Consider the following 7,714-nt stretch of genomic DNA (forward strand, 5'->3'; position numbering starts at 1 on the left):
AGCAGGAATTAGACTCTGAATGAACTCTGCCCCTCACAAGGCCATGAATGTTACCCTGCTCTTTCCTCTCACTTTCCGTTCTCTCTGTTTACTACAGGGTCCCTGAGCTCACTGGAGAGAAAGGGGGTGTGGAGTTAGAAAGCACCCCCCAGCGGAGATGGCCACCCTGCAATCCCTCCTCCATTCTTTCAGGAGTTTGGGCACGCTCACACACGTGCCTGGCATGTTTTTCAAGTCACTAACTAGGTCGGAGACTCAAACAGCACCAGCTGGCCCTGGCTTTCCATTCTCTTTAGAGGGCTCTCACCAACTAGTTAGAATTCCTTTGAAAGGTAGAAAACTGAATGGATTCCATGTCTGTATGGCCATCCCTTCTACACCAAACCTCTCTCTCTTCCTTTGGGATGAGGGGTGGAGGGGGCCTCATGAACGTCACTGGTAGACCCTCAAGCAAACCTTTTAGCAGCCTGAACTCAGAAATTTAATCTTCTGATAGAATGCTGTTCTTTCTGGAAGATGTATGTGTGCATGCAGACCATTATTTAATGTATCTTTTTTCTTTTTTAAAAAAATAATTATTTTGTTTAACTTTATTTATTTACTTTTTTAAAAAATTTGACCAGAGAGGGACAGAAGGAAAGTGAGAAAGCAAGTTGCCAGATCCAGGATTCGAACCATGGTGCGGCACATGGGTGTCCAGTGTCCCTGGCCACCACACCACCTGCTGGCCCCTATCTGATGTATCTTGTAGCCTCAGTTTCTCTCCATTTTGAAGTGTAAGAAAAATGAAGAAATCAGGGTGAGCCACGGCCTTGCTGGTTGTTGACCCTCAGCTCCTACTGCAGCCTGCACTTTTCCCTCAAAATACAGGGACTCTTCTGTGTCTTCTGAGCTAGGTTGGAAACTCTGCAGAGCAAGAGTTGTGCATGCTCTCTGGTTCTTCATATTTGCTGTGTCTAGCAGAACCCTGGGCCATCCTAGCTCCTCAATTTGTATTTAAATGAAAGAAGAGTGCTTATCTAGGTCTTGCCGGGTTGTTGATGCTGCAGGAAAATACACAATCTTTAACATCTGTAACATATTTATGAATAGGTGACAACTTACCATTATACAGTTACTGCTTTTTCTCACATAGAGAGAACTGAAATGCACAGAACAATTTTATTAGTAAAGAAGAAAGGGACTGACTAGGTGTGTATTTGTTTCTTCTATCTGTAGCGGGTGCTTCTTGCAGAATGTTGTGAATCTAAGCTAATCAAACAATATCCAATTGAAAATTGTTTATACTAGCCAAGAGACATGTCGCAATTTGTTCATTTGAACGGTAAGTGACTTAAGATTTTATAAGCCCTACAGTAATATTTTTAAGATGAAAAAAGGAAAAAAAGACCTAACAAATGCATTCAATTATAATATATTAATCTCATAAAAATAGACAAAATTTCTAAGATCTTCTCTAAAACTCTCCAGGGAATAGTCACACATAAAATTTAAAACTAATTTTAAAATATCTGGGCATTTTCCTAATTATCACTTCAGAATGACATTGTATAGGTATATTCTGCATTAAGCAGCAATGAAACAAAATTTAATAGATAATCGAGAATTAGCTATATGGGGCTCCGGCAGGTGCTGTGGTGGTTAAGGGCACTGGACTCCCACATGGCCAGCTGTGCTTCGAGTCCCAGACCTGTAGGCTTGCTTTCTCACTTTACCTCTCTCTCTCACACACACATACTCTATCCCTCTCTGGTCAAATTTTTAAAAATAGATAAAGTTAATCATTTTTTCAAAGAATTAGCTATATGGATCAGGCTGTGGTGTGATGGCTTATGGTGGCTGGATCCCACAGTGTGATTTGAGTCCCAAACCTAGTGGCTTGAAAAATATGCCAGGCATAAGTGTGAGCATGACCAAAATCCCAAAAGGGGGGAGAAATGGAGGAGAAGAAATTGCAGTGTGACCATTCCCCATGGGAGGTGATTTTTCACTTTCCCTCTCTCTCTCTCTCTGGCTAGTGGGAAAAAAAAAAAGAAAAGAAAAGAAAAAAGAATTAGGTTATATCATTGTATGCATGTTCTCCTCCAGAATAATGACATAAAAGCAAATTAGCTAAGTGAACAAAAATGATTCAAAGTAAATCTTCCAAAATATTTAAATAGTGTTGAGGATGGGAAAGGTCCTATTCTAAGACAACCTTTGCCAACACCATTCTTCAGCACGACCATGCCCTCCACACACACACAGTCACAGAGGAGGCATTGCTGTGTCAGTATTCGCAGCCCCAACTTTCACTGGGCCACTAGTAGTCAGAGGCGGCTGTGCCACCAGGTTTGCAGTGCTCAGTCAGTCCTCATTCCTCTGCTTCCTGCAGCAGACTTGGAGCAGGGCTCAGGAATGGGATTTGAACCACATCAGTCATGTGGAATCCAGCTCCACATGCCTGGCACTTGACCTCTTTATTACAGGGCCAACCCAGATGGATCTTTTATTTTCTTTTTGGAGAGGTTTTTGCTATAGAGTGTGTATGCTCCCCAGAAAGACAGAGAGAGATAGAAAGTGAGAAATCACCACCCCCCAGGGGTATGGCCATGCTGCAGTCCCTTCTCCATTTTCTTGGGATTTTGGGCATACACGCACACACGCCCGGCGTGAGTTTAAGCCACCAGGTCTGGGACTTGAACTGCAGTTGGCTACATGGGAGTTCAGCGACATGAGAAAGCCCCCCTTGGTAGGGGTGTGGGTGTGGTCACACTGCAATCCCTTCTCCGTTCTCCTCTCAGGATTTTGAGCACACACACACACGCACATGCACACACAGTGTGCTTTCCAAGCCACCAGGCCCAGGACTTGAGCCATGGTCTACCATGTGGAAGTTCAGCACCTTAACATCATGCCACCTGCTGGCTCCAGTAATATACATACATGCATACATATATATATATATATATACATTTATTTTTTCTGAGAGAGATTTTCACTATAGGGTGTGTGCACTCACAGGAGAGACAGAGACAGACAGAAAGCAAGAAATTACCATGCACCCACACACGACTGGCATTAATTTTAAGCCACCAGGGCCCGGGACTCAAATCGCAGTTGCTACATGGGAGTCCAGTGACATAATCATCACACCACCTGCTAGTCCCCAGGATCATATATTTTTTTAAGTAATTAAAATGCCAAAAAGAGAATGTAAAAGGTGGTATACTCCACATGACAATTCAAAATGTGATATGAAATTTAGTGAGCAGGGAGCCCAAATCTTAAGGAATCGTGTAAAGTAATGTGAGAGTAACAACATTTGAGATGGGTCTTACGAGAAAAATAGAATTTTACCAGGTAGAAACAGGACAAAAGACATTCCAGGCACAGATGAAATTACTGGGTATAAAAGTGTGTAGGGACAGTAGTTCAGCTGGGGCCAGAGCATGAAAGCCTTGACCACCAGATAAGGGGGATTGGAACCACTTTCTTAAAATACCTTGCTAATACCTAAAAGATCATCTTAGCTAACTTTTTCCTTTTTAAATAAAGACTTTAATTTTTTTAGAGACCAGTTTGAGGTTCACAGCAAACTTGAGAGGGAAATACAGAGATTTCCCATGAGCACCAGCCTCTTAGCTAGCTTTTACTGAGTTAACCGAGAATATTTGATATCACCTAAACCAGCCTCCTTATTTACACATGGAAACATCTAAGTCCCAGGGGCTGGCAGGTGGCATGGTGGGTGAAGGCCAACCATGGTTCAAGTCCTACACCTGGCGGCTCGCTCTCTCTCTCTCTCTGTCCCTCTCTGGTCAAAATAAAATAAATAAAGTTAAATAAATAAATCTAAGTCTGACAGCATTATGGTGATTTACCCAAGCACACATTTTTCATGGGAACCCTAGGAGCAAAGCCTGGATTGTAGGATACTTTAATGAATTAGTTTTTTGTTTTGTTTTGTTTTGTTTTTTTAAGATTAGGGTGCATGTTCTTCTCAGGAGAGAGAGGGAGAGGCAGTGAGAGGGAAAGTGAGAAGTCATCCTCTAGAGGGGATGGCCAGCTACAATCCCTTCTCTTCCATTCTGCTCCTGAGATCTTGGGCACACATATGCCCAGTGTGAGTTTCAAGTTCTGAAACTCGAGCCACGATGGGACATGTGGGAGTCCAGTGACATAACCACTATGCCATCTGCTGGCCCTCTCCTCTTGGGATTTGGGCACAAATGCACTTGTGCCCATCCGTGATCGTCAAACCACTGTGGTCCTTTGTGGGACTAGAACCACAAAGTCAGCCATGTTGGATCCAACTGCCTTAACCTCTGCCACCTGCTGGCCTCTCCTTTCAGTTTTTTTTTCCCAAATAAGTATTCCATTTAATTTTACTTATCTATTTTAATTTGACCAGAGAGAGACAGAATGAGAGAAAGCAAGAGAAATAGAAAGTGAGAAAGCAAGCCACCAGGTCCTGGGCTTGAACTGCAGTCAGCCATTTGGGAGTCCAGCGCCCCTAACCATTACGCCACGTGCCAGCCTCCGCCTTTCAGTTCTAACATAGACTTGTCTACTAAATCTCTTTACTTGAGTTTCTGATCTTCCTCTTAAACGCTACTCAAGTTTTCCAAGATCCTCTTTGAAGTTAAATTATTTTTTTCTATCTAGCTTTTTTTTTTTAATTTGCCAGAAGGCACATGTGCATGCCAGAGAGAAAAGCGAGGGGGATAAGGAGTGGCAAGAAAGCACCCCCTAGGGGGAATGGTCACACCACAAACCCTTCTCCATCTCTCCCTCCTTTAAGGTTTTCTGCACGCGTGCATGCACACCCAGCCTTTTTTTTTTTTAAAGAGCTGTTTTAGCCATAGGGCACGTGCGCTGGCCAGAAAGACAGCGAGAGACAGAGAGACAGAAAGCAAGAAATTACCCCCCAGGGGGGATGGGCACACTGCAATCCCTTCTCCTCCATTCTCCTCTCTTCTCGGGATCTTGGGCATGCACGCATGCACATGTGCCCAGCATGAGTTTAAGCCACCCGGTCCGGGACTCAAACCATGGTCGACTTCATGGGAGTCCAGCGACATAGCCATTACGCTAACTGCTGGTCTCCACCCAGCCTATTTTTCAAGCTGCTGATTCTGGAACTCGAACCTCGCAGTTGGCCATGTGAAATCCAGCCACCTTAACCACCACGCCACTGACTGACCCTAAAGTTCTCTCTTCTGATATAGACTCTGTATTTAACATTGAAGTTTGTTCTCAATATGTAGATGGCCTATGTCTTTTTTTTCTCTTTGTTTCCAATCTTTGGAGAGAAAAGTGAAATTGTTTTATTAACCTCGTAAGACCCAACTCTATACTATTTCAGGTTCTGGTGTCTTTGGGTCATTTTGTTCCCACAGATGGAGACACTTGATGTTGATTTTTCAAGGCTATTCCTGAGCATTTTCTACTTCAAATCTAGGCTTCCTATCAAAGCTAGTTCCTTGCATTTTCTGTGTAGAGTTTATTGTTGAGCCCACATTATTAGACTTGGGCTCCTGGGCTGGCAGGTGGTGTGATGGTTAAGGGCACTGGACTCCCAGACCGCAGTTCAAGTCCAGGATCTGGTGGCTTTTGCTTTCTTACTTTCTCTCCGCATCCCCACCCCCCACCTCTCACTCTGTCCCTTTCTGATCAAATTAAAATAAATTAAATAAATAAATAAAATAAAATAATTTAAAAAAAAGAAAGAAAGAAAAAAAGAATTGCCTCCCACTTCATTCATATGCTTACATCTCTCTCTCCATGAGCTCCAGGCCCCAGATATTTTGGGTTCCGCTTTGGCAACCAACTCAGGTCTCTAGTTCCTTTCTCAGAGTGGGCCGGTGCCAATTTCCCTCTGCTAGTTTCCAAGGGTTGCTTCAGTAAATTACCACCAACATGGTGGTTTAAGGAACAAAAACACTGGGGCCAGCAGGTGGCGTGGTGGTTAAGGGCACTGGACTCCCACATGGCCAACTGTGGTTCGAATTCTAGACCTGGTGGCTTGCTTTCTCACTCTCTCTGGTAAAATTAAAATAAATAAAGTTAAATAAAATAATTCTTTTTAAAAAAGGAACAAAAACATTATTTTCTCACAGTTAAAGAAGAAGAGAGAGCTGTAGATCTGTGGCCAGAAAGATTTACCTCATTACACCTCATCCCTCCAGCTTCCTCTTCCCCGTGGCTAGACTCAGCATGGGCCACAGAAGGGGGTGTTTGAATGTGCAGAGCAGCTACATTTACCTGTTGCTTGCAGCCAGGAAGTAGGTTAGCTCCAGCCAGTAGAGAAAGGAAGACCATGAATATCAGACTTTGCTACCCACCCATCAGAAGAGGGGTAAGCAAGGGCTGAAGGAGGGAGCCAGCGTGTTACCATAGGAGTCCCTTTGTATGGGAACATCAGGACAGAGAAAAGGGAGTTCCTACCCATGAGTGGTTGTTTAATCGGAAGCCATTCCCTCCTACTTCGGTGTGTGGCCTTCATATTGTTCTGATGGAGCTGGACTTACTCCTACTTAGGGGTGAGGCTTTATGAACCTATGCCCCTTGTAAGAGTTATTGACTCAGAGATGGACAGATGTTCTAAGCTGTCCTAATTAAATGTGAAGTTTAGAACTTTCGTTCAATAGTTGGAGGAAGGAACACCTTCTCACCCTTGCTGTGAATAGACTATACAGTCCAGAGAATTTCTGTAGCCTTACGCAGGAAGCTGGGCCAGGGATGAAGCCAGCATACAGAATGGGGCAGAACCAAGAGAATCACTGAAAAACAAATGATACTGGGCTATTTTTGTGCCCCCGGTGGTTAAGGCAGCCAGATCCCACATGGCCGACTGATGGTTCCAGTCCTGGAACTGACAGCTTGAGAAACGCATGGGGCACAAGTACTTGCATGCCCAAGAACTTGAAAGGAAAAATGGAGAAGAAATTGCAGTATAACCATGCTTTGTGAGGGAGGGATGCTTTCTCCTCTTCCATTCTGTTTGTCTTCTCTCTGATAAGTGCATACACTCTCTAGCAAAATAAATAAATAAATAAATAAATAAGAAGAAGAAGGAAAGAAAAGAGAAAGAAAAAAGATTAAATCACCAATTCTAGAACAAATCACCCAGGATGCCCACCCAATATTTGGAATTTGTCAGTTCACAAGTGCCATTATACAATGCTTTACTATTTCAGCTAGTTTGAGTTATTTTCATTTACTTGAAACTAAAAGTGTACCCTCCAAATAGGAAGATTGGTCTGTCAGGTTTTTTGCAGTTAATATATATATATTGGGACCACCAGGTAGTGTAGTAGGTAAGGTGCTGGACTCTCACATGGCAAACCACAGGTTCAAGTCCCAGACCAAGTGGCTTGAAAATCATACCAGGTGTGTGTACATGCATGCTGCAAATCCCAGCAGGTTAATGGAGAAGGGATTGCAGTACGGCCATCCCCTTCGGGGGGGGAGGTGATTTCTCGCTTTCTGTCTTTCTGTCTCTCTAGTGAATATACATGCCAAAATCCTGTAAATTGTGTTGTCAGAAAAGTTATGACACATTTTTACATAGAAAAATGTCATGACTTTCCTGACAAATATACGTATACACACATACACACACGTATATAATAATATATAATTGGGGCTAGCAGGTGGCATGGTGGTTAAAGTCCTGGACTCTCAGGCCGGAACTGCCATCTTCCAGTAATTAACCAAAATGACGAACACA

At 43.2% G+C, this 7,714-nt stretch overlaps 1 long non-coding RNA gene across 1 annotated transcript in view; it reads left to right on the forward strand.

Moving 5' to 3' along the window:
• Positions 1-1,206: 1,206 nt before the first annotated feature.
• The window catches only part of LOC102483921 (uncharacterized), a 25,716-nt gene continuing 19,208 nt past the window's right edge, over positions 1,207-7,714 (forward strand). Inside the window, exon 1 of the long non-coding RNA XR_337349.2 lies at positions 1,207-1,324. This is a non-coding gene — a long non-coding RNA (uncharacterized LOC102483921). The remainder of the gene's footprint in view (positions 1,325-7,714) is intronic.

The sequence above is a fragment of the Tupaia chinensis genome, unplaced genomic scaffold, assembly GCF_000334495.1.
Source record: "Tupaia chinensis unplaced genomic scaffold, TupChi_1.0 Scaffold145519_1, whole genome shotgun sequence".
Taxonomy (NCBI): Eukaryota; Metazoa; Chordata; class Mammalia; order Scandentia; family Tupaiidae; genus Tupaia; species Tupaia belangeri.